The following is a 10,258-nucleotide window of genomic DNA, read 5'->3' on the forward strand; positions in this document are numbered from 1 at the left end:
CAACTCCTTGCATGAGTCACAAGCAAATATAAACCTCACTGATGTTCTCTTCCTCTTTGTTATTGTCTCATTTTAAGTGCCTGACACTGACAAATAAATATCCTCCCCTTGGGGTTTCAAATGAGTCAGCAAAGCCTTTCATCACACGCTGATGTATCAGTGGGTTCAGACGTGTGTAATTTGATAGGAGCTCAGAGAGAATGCATTTCTGGCCTTTGACCTCTGGCCGGGCTCTGCATCCTCTCATCTCTCATGATATGTGATGCAAAGCTACAGAGTTTAAATGCTGCCAGGCCTCCCAGACATCTGAGCGAAGTAGCTGCTGTCCTTGCTGTGTACCCTAGGGACATGACACAGACAATCACAAAATATGTCCTCCTGACTGATGTTAGAAATTATTTTGCTGTTTCTGTGATGTTATCTTTGTTCTTTCTGCCCATTTATCTTTCTTTCTGTCTGCATGTTTGTCTTTCTTTTATGTTAGTGACAACATGTTTATGATTAAGCTGTTCCCGCTTTCATTCCCTTTCACCATAAGCTTCTCAATCTCTCTCTCTCTCTCTCTCTCTCTCTCTCTCTTAGTTGTGTGACAATTCAGAGAACATTAGGGCTACATGCAAAATCTCACAAAGAGATATTAACCATTATATGGACAAGTTAACTCAAACAGGCACAAGAACACCCTGAGACACATATAGTACAGTGTCCCATTTCCATGTGCCATGTGAGACAGGGACAAAGTACAGTAGCAGGTAGCAGAGATCAAGGGACTCTTTTTTTGGTTTAGGTCAAGCTCCTAAAATACAGGATCCTACAATTCACATAATTAAATTCAGTTGCATATTTTCATATAGAACCCCCCATTCAGAAGAACTGTGCTGACCAGCCCTATGCTTTGTTCACTGACATCTTCAACACCTCACTAGAAACATTCCATGTTTCAGGCTGCTTCAAACCCTCCATAATCTTCCTTGTCCCATAAAAGCCAAGAATCACATGACTTACATACATATTACTTACATTATATTTACAGGTATCCTTCCCAGCTACATACATGAGAGGGACAGAATATGAAGAACACCTTTGAATATAATGTAGTCCAGTACAACATCACCTTTACCTTTGACCTCAATAATAAATATATAATAGAATTTATACATTGGACAATTTCACCAAAAACAGAAACATTTTGAGCTTCATAAACACAGATGTTAAGGTGGAAGTGTTGCACTGAAATGCATACAATTGTACAGGTGTCCCTAATAAAGTGGCCAGTAAATGTACATTTACACTTGCTCAATCAGCCTTTTTTTGTATACTATACTGCCCCTTTCTTAACATATGTATATACTGTATTTAGCTCAGGTTTATTATAAAAATGTTTTTACACATTTTTTATTTATTATTATTCTTTTGTAGTACTGTATATGTAGTATAGTAGTTGTACATGTATTGCATATTTTTTAACCAGTTTGCACCACATTACCAGGACAAGTTCCTTGTATGTGAAAACGTACTTGGCAATAAACCTGTTTCTGATTCTGTTTTGTTTGTATCAAGCAGGATACATGTTCCTGCAGGCAGTTTCATGCTAATTCATTGATCGACAGTTAGTGAGGGTATAGCAATGTGGCAACAAAGGTAATGGTGAAGAAAACTGCAAGCTACTGTAGCAAACAAAGATTTAACCAAGGCAATATTTAGAAAACTCCAAAAATTGGCTTTACAGATGTGAGGAAGGAAATGCATTTGATCTCAAGGATACCCACAGTGTGTTTTGATAAGAAAAACTGAACATGAACATAACTTTTCTTTGTTTACACGAACACTTCACAGAGCACCTTTAAAGGACACTGTTGTTCTAAAATGCAACGCACAACAGAAATGAAGGAACTACTCACAGCTGGATGTAATTAAAACAAATTGTGGACAGTGGTGAGAGCTCCGGGAATTTCTTGGAAAACAAAAGACATGGCACTGCATTTATGGAAAAACTTTTTGGTTTGTTGATAAGTTTCTGAATTTGAACATCATCATTGCTTAACTCTATGTCTGTCAGTACAACTTGTATCATTGGATATAAGATTACATTAAAAAGTGAATTGATGTTACATATACTATCTACAAAAACATTTTAGCATTTACCGAAGTGGCTAGTGCATTCTGTATAATATATGGATATAGTGGGACACACAATACACACAGGCAGAACAGAGACAGTGAGCAGTGACAGTTACTCATAATAAAACCTTGGAATTTGAATTCTGATGTTGACAAATAACTAATTAATGTAGCTGACAATGTACTTATGAGATTCCTGAGCAACTTTCTTTAATGAAATCTAAATTAAATATACATTAACACAATGTTCAAATACTGTAAAACATCTCAAAATTAATGCAGAACATTTGCTGACATGTTAGCAGTTGTTTACATCCTGAGTGGGTTGTGTTTGTACAGCAGAGGGGTAGTATGTGATGCAGACAGAGATAGACTGATGATAACTGCTGTCTGGAGTAGCAAACTACACAGAGCTGTGAAACAACTGCTGAGGTTTGAATAATGAGGAACCATAACTGTCATGTTCAGACACTTCACATAAAAGATCTAATACTCTAACCAGCACAGAACATGGACATATTTCACCTGTTGGTTTTTTAGTAGAGTCTCTAGCAGCAAAAATGCAGAATTATGAAATGAGAATGGTGTGAGCTACTGTAAAGTTGGTTTGAAAATTATTGACTGACAGAAAGGATCTGAAAAAGTGGGTCAAGAAAAGCCAAAAAGAGACAGAAGTGTGTGGAGTAATTGCATCATCCAACTTGTCCTGACCATCCCTTTCTACGTTACCCACTTACACCTGATCCATACTACTCAAACACACAATATCAGCATGCTCTTAACATGACTCACATGCTCACAGGTCTATTATTAAAACTGAGTTCATGATAGGCATGTGGTGAAAGAAATGACAGGAGCGTGAAGAGAAGGAGAAGGAGTATGCCGAGGGCAATGGGTTCCTCCACGCTCCACTTGCTGGTCATACCACAGAATCACTTCTAGCTTCTCCTTCTTCTCTCTCTCTTTCCAACAGACATGCAGCTTTACCACACACTAACCATGTGAGTCAGAGTGGGCCGCTTATGAAATTCAAGTTTGCCACATCACCCTTCTCTCTGTTAGATAAAAAGAGACACAAGTCTGCTGTGTCTTTCAGCACTCATCCCAACTGCGGCACCAGGCCCATTCACTGCCATTATCTTTGTGGCAGTGTGCAAAATGTGTGTGTATCTGTGCCAGCACGGTTGAGGCCTACTTGTTGATACACAGACCATTAAATTTTTATGCTTCAGCTTGGTCACAACAATCCGCTTGGGCAGCTTGAAGCACTTGACAGATGCTCAAAAGCAATACGGACTGACTGACAACATAAATTTGGCGGCACATGTTACTCAGATCAAATGTGAAACCAAGAACTTATGGCAGGAGAGGGCATTGTTGGTTTTGCTGATAAGAAGAAAAAGCAATTTTGATCTAAATGTTTTGTAGGGAGACATGCAAGTAGAGTGTGCAAAAACTGGCACATGGGGAGATATCAGAGTACAAAATCTAAAGCTTGGAGAAACATAATGCTGCTTTGTACAAATAAACCAGCCACACAATAAGAGTCATGTTTTCTGGGTTTGCTTTCAGTTAAATAAACACAAAACAGTAGCAGAGTAATGCAGCAAGTATATGGATTCATAGTTAGGTTCTTCATAGTTGACATGTTAGTATAGTAAAAGGTTCCTATCATTTTCAACATTCACATTTTCCACTAGAAAACATTTGCAGCTGTGGTGTAAAGACACGGTTTACAAATTAGCTGAACATAACAACAATAAACAAACAAACAAATAAATAGAATAAAATAACATTTAAATTGCCATAAAGTCCCTGACACAATTATGGTTAGAATTAACAGAGAAAAGTTCCTTTACATATCCACACAGCTGACAGATACCAGATGTGAAACATATTTTTCAGTCCTGCTGCATTGAATACATCAATAACAAGACAATATTATGTGACAAAGGTCATGGTCATATTACGCTGTACACCTGAAACAAATCTGTGGTTGAGGCCATAACAAAAGGTGAACCAATGTAATAATATGGTTACCACATCTTAAAAATACAATAAAACCCCAAATATCTTATGTGAATATCTGTCAGTAGAGCCCAGATCATGCAGTAATGTAATCATAGTAAATGTATAATAGTGACATACTGTATCCTTGTCACTTGTAATGTCAAAACATCCTGTGCCCTACTGTATGACTTACTACTCAAACACTCCAGCTGCTGAAGGTTATGCCATCTTCATCCATCTTCATCCACCATAATGCAACTGCTTTTCTGACCTTTGACCTCACTGAGAGCAAAATTTTAATAACAAAATGACAGTGATAATCAGTTACAGCTGCATTTGAATGGCTCTCCAAATTGTGGAATAGAATGTTTTGTTTCTATTATATTGTTGTAAAAAATAAAGGATATCATGGTAATAAGACTCAGTTCTGATTTTTTGGAGGGATGTAAAACAAGAGAACTTTTTGCACTGAGTCATGCTTTCAGATCCTATAGCATAAAAACTGTATTTCAAGCAAATGTGACATTAAATTACTTCAGTGTCCTAAGGGGAAGCTACTAAATATTCACTTCCCTCCAACAAGACAAAGAGATGCATTGATGTGAGGTTGCCTTGGGCTGGATGATGACAGATGGTACACAGTGTGACAATCAAACACTTTCTTTCTGTCTGTCTGCCCTTTTTCTTCTTCATCAAAGCAGTTTTTACACCATGTACACCTGTCATGCACTGCAACCTGTGTGCTGACACTATAGATGTCTGAGTTTTTAGGACTTTTACACTAAAGAAAGCTAATGACTGCTACAGGTGGCTTATTTTTGGATTCAGTCCCAGTTACCACTGTTAGGTACAAAAGGCTTGGCAATCAGAAATCAAAGAGGAACAGTATCTGAAATAATGGCAAAATAGGCCAAACATGGACAACCCACTTAAACAAAAAGACACCACGCTCACAGATTAAAATAAACAATGACAAACATTTTACATGTCATGTATATAGGTGTTGACAGGTGCTGCTTATTGGCATGCAGCCACTGTAGCAGTGTTTGCACAAGTGATTTAGATAAGTTCTTTTTCATACTGTTTTTGTAATATTTCCTCCAGCTCATGTATATCTGATGTAACCCTTAAAGCAAATCAATGAAGATTTATTTCTGAAGAAGTTTTATTCAATTCAAAAATCATGTGCTAAAGAACTCAATCAAATCAACAAAACCTGATCTTAGCAAATAGTGAATGATGAAAATAGAGTGTCTCTTTTGTCTTAAGAAACCACATCCCAGTTTTAAAAAAAGAATTTTGTAACAGTTTTCTTGTAGAGGTGCATTCAGGATTGGCAGGAACAGCCTGATGATGTGCTTCCCCCATTCTGACAGGTTTACTGACTAAAGGATACTTTGGTCAACGAGACCTGATTAGCAACATCCAGCCACATCAAAACTACATCCAGTCCTGGTGAGTAAATTCATCCTTTTATTCCCAGAAAGGAAAGCAAGAAAACAAGGATCTTCTATCACTGTCTTGTGGTCAGTAATTTTCCTTCAGGACACCCATGGGAGCCATACATTTTCACTTGGCAAGCTGAGGCTGGATTTTATGGGCTGAATTGTTTTGGGATTCTCTGAGAAGAGAGAGAGCAAAATCTTAACAGCAAGACAGAGCAGGCGAGGGAGAAAGATGTTTTGATCCCCCAATTTTTCTGTCGTGACTTGAAAACCAAATCTAAGTTCAAAGCTATGGGCTGTCTTTGTCGTATGCATTGTTGCTTTTTCAACAGAAGTCCAAGGTGTGTTCCACCCCAAATGCAACTCCAGTTCTACACCCATAGTTAAGAAAAGGGCTGGCTCAATAAAATTCAGTGCTGCCTAAGGTTAGGTTCAGTACATGGCTCCTGTTTGCTAAGATAAAACAATAAACAATGACATCAGTGAGATGAACAACAGCACAAAAACACAGTCAACATCCTTTAGCCCATACGTTTTTGAGTTTGAGTAAAGTACATGTTACATAATATTTCTTCAGATAGTGAGTTTAGGGCCTTTTTGACTTGAACTGAACACAACAACTTGAATGCACTGCCCCCTGATGGACCAACAACTAGGGGTTGAAGAGCACTGCAGACTACACAGAATATATTGTTTATTGCTCATAGATTCTCTTAAATGCTTATTCTAAGTGTAAATATTAAGTTGAGTATTTGTACATTTTTTAATGTTGAGCATGGAAGACAAAAGTCCAGTTTTGTCCACCTTTGCTAATTAATAGCTCTGAAATAAACACCAGACCTGGCAGACACATTTACTTGCAGGAAATTCTCTCACACACAGACGAACAGGGCATGAAAGCTAATCTAGATTTATTTGTCTTTACCTAATGTGACCTTGTGATAATGACATCACACATGCAAATCAATGATAAGTACACACTTAGTTTGAATAACTCTGTTTGTATACAGCATCAACTCAGGAAAGAAACCTATGCCGAGATGTGCCAAAAAAAATTTAAATACATACTCTGGCATGTTCCATATATAGCTTTATATCTTTTTTTTGTAATTGAAACAAAGTAACATAATAACAAAACAGTACCGAACATGGGAGACAAGACAACAGTTACATGACATTACAAAAGGATATAGAGTGTTTAACAAGATTGTAGTGTGTGAAGTGTGGGTATTTCCAACAGTCTGTGAAATGCAAGAAAGGGAAAAGGAGGGGAAATAAATAATTACCAGTAATAATGATGATAACAGTACTACCAATAAAAACAGCTTGTTACATTTTTAGAGGTTGGTGGGAATGTGTGTGGCCTCAGCCCCAGGTGTTTGGTTCAAGTTGAAATGTGTTAAACATGGGTTCCATGTGTCATAAAAAGCAGATAAACTGTTCTTGTGAGTAGATGCCATTTTCTCTAATGTGATGTATTCTATCAGAAGGTTGGTCCAGTGTGTAGTGATTTTTTTTGTTTTCCAGTTTTGAAAGATTGTTTTCTTGGCAATAGCTAGAGAAATGAGAAGTGGGTTTTTATATTTAATTGGTAGGTGGTCGATTTTTATGATATTACCGAGTAAGCAAAGTGATGGAGAAGGAGGGATTCTACAGCCCAAGATGGTGGAGAGTTTCTCTGTCACTGCTATCCATAGGGAATGAACTGGTTGGCAGGTCCAAGTAGTGGGAAAATAATTGTCAGTGCAATCTAGAGTGCATTGTGAGCAGATATCTGTGTCTGTGAAACCCATTTTGAACATTTACCTTGTGTAATATGGGTCCTGTAAATGGTCTTGTATTGTATAAGTTGTAAGTTTACATTGCTGGTCATAGAAAAGATGTTATTGCAAATTTCTGTCCAGAAGTCGGAGCTGAGGGAGAGAGTTAAATGGTTTCCCCTTTTGAGTTTTGGTGTTGTTATTGTTGAGTATGTATTTGATATGAGTTTATAAGAAAGAAAGAGTTTATATAGCGTGGATATTATTTTTCTTGGAGGATGTAATTTTTGTAATTTCTTCAATTAATTTGGAAGGTTGTAGTGGAGGAACTGTTCTCTCTGAACTCCGTACTTCTGGATCGGTGTATTAAATGATATGAACTGGTTATTTTCAAATAGGTGATGTGAGTGATTCCTTTGTGTTGCCATGCTGGGAAATAGAGTTATTATGCAGCTGGAAATCGGGGTTGTGCTAAATTGGAGTGTATCTACATGGTGCAAGTGATGATTTAGTGATTTTGTTTGCTTTCCATCAGGCTGTCAGAGTTGAGGATTGTGATGTTCTTACAGTGATTCATTTTCTTAAGAGTTTGGTAGAAAAGGGAGGTCTGCAACTGAGTTATGAGATATTTTTGCAGTAATTTTGCTCTAATTCTATCCATGCACTGTTGTAACTGTTCTTGTAAATAAAGTGCAGAACACAATGTTAATAAGTACTGTACAACCTAGCAGTTCACTTGCCTTCAACTTGACCCCTCATTTTAGAACAAAGACAAAATCCCATTTCTTGGTCTCTCATAGTTTTAACTGCAGTACAATCTGTAACTAGAAAATGGAGGCAGTCATGTGGAATATGGAAATAAGACACTTGAAACACCAGAGGAAGCTGAGTTTTGATTCCAAAAACATAGAATGCAACCTGGAACATGATTTATTATTTTTTTTAGTCATACATAAACACTGAACAGAATAGTTGAGTCACTGGTATCAGCTGTCAACCCTTTCAACACGTTGCAGATTAAATTATGGTCAATTTTCCTATGGGGCTCTAAAAATTGGACTTAATGCTCTTTAAACTATTCTGAAGGAAATTCCTTTGTCAGGATCGGCAAGTAAAGCTGCTGATAATGTCAATGAACTCAATTATAAGACCAGACGAGGATAAGCATAACACTGTCTCTTTAATCAGAGCACTGGACAGTAACAAATGATAAACAATGCAGGAGTGTGACTCAACATGCAATTCTCTCAGGTTGATAATCCAGTCCAGGGTCAGAGCCAGCAAACTCACACATCCAAGGTATCCACGAGAAGAATGGTCAGTAGGGGAAGTCCATAAGTCCTTTCGGTCAAGAATCCAAACAGAATCAGAAGAGTTAGGCAGTACTCATGGTTACAAGGCAATCCGGGGTCAGAGCTGGAACAACAGGCACAAGGAAAAACCGCTGGAGAGTCAGAACATAAGTTACAACAATCTGGCAGCTCCCTGGTGGGAGGAAGCTGCTTATAAAGGGGTGAAAACAGGTGCAAACAATTGTCACTGATTATGGTAAAAATTCTGAAGCTGAGGTGAGACTGTAACAGGAAGTGGTATCAGAATAAAAGCATGATACTGGAAGCAGAGGAAACTGAATCATAACATCCTTCAGGAAAAAAACTCTATTATGCTTGTCATTCTCCTCCAAAAAACCATACCCTTGTCTGGAAACATAATTCTTCAAAATCAAAATGAGGTGCCCTCACTTTAACTCTACTTTTGCTTATGTATATCTTTACCTGTATTATTTATTTATGTGCATTATAGTATATTTTTCTTTTGGTCTCTCTATAAACAAGACTGCTAATCTGAGACTGCGAAAGGTGCCCATTTAAATGTAGGTTAAATGAAATAAAGCTTTACTCCCCCTTTCCTTCCATGCATCCCTCCTTCCCCTCTACCCTAAACAACCCATAAGCCTCTAATTTATTGTTATTACAGCTGAGCTGGATCAAAGAGTGGCAGAGGCAGAGACAGGAAAGGCAGGGAAGGACTGGCATGGCCCAAGGCTACGATCCAAAGACAGACATTTCAATGGAGTGGGCCGATATGGCATTTTAACTTGTCTGTTGCAATAACCTCCATTTCCTCGTAGGGGCTGCTTGCTGTCTGCAATGAAATCAAACTCATTTCAGCTGGTTCAAGAACAAAGTTTGCATGTGGTCACAGCACATGCAAACTTTGTTCTTGAATCCCAGCATGAGTTGGTTTATGAGAAAATATGAGTGACATTATAGAAAATATATTAACAAAAATATAGCTAAAAGAAGAAAACGGGTGTTTCACCAAATTTATGGTATTTTTTGACACTTGTTTAATTCTTTACTTGTTCTACAACTGTCTTCTGCAAACATAGCTACCTATTTCTGATGGGTTTTGTCAAAGACTCACAAACATTGCATTGTTGTCATATTCCTGACCATTGTATGCAATATAATCTTATTTTTCAGTCATTTTCGTCTAGTATGATGGCATTGGCCTCTGTGCCAAGTGGTTCAAAAGCTGAAAGAGAAGTAATCGTCCAGATATTTCATAGTTTTGACCCTCTTTCAATGTGATACAACTGTATACAGTCTCAGTCAACACAAACCTGCTGGGAATGTGTTTGCAATCAAAATGTATAAACTTTTAGGTGTGGTGAAGGACTGTTCTCATGGCTGAACGGTTACCAGATCAGCAATATTTCTGGCAGTATCCCATGGATTTGTATTTTTGAGGGGATAAATAAACTTGAGTAATGAAATAATGAAACACCTATTATACCAGTATCCATCCATCCATTTTCCTCCACTTATCTGGAACCGGGTCGTGAGGGCAGCAGTCTAAGCAAAGATGCCCAGACTTCCCTCTCTCCAGACACTTCCTCCAGCTCCTCTGGGGGAATGC

This window comes from Monopterus albus, unplaced genomic scaffold, assembly GCF_001952655.1.
Source record: "Monopterus albus unplaced genomic scaffold, M_albus_1.0 scaffold51.1, whole genome shotgun sequence".
NCBI lineage: Eukaryota > Metazoa > Chordata > Actinopteri > Synbranchiformes > Synbranchidae > Monopterus > Monopterus albus.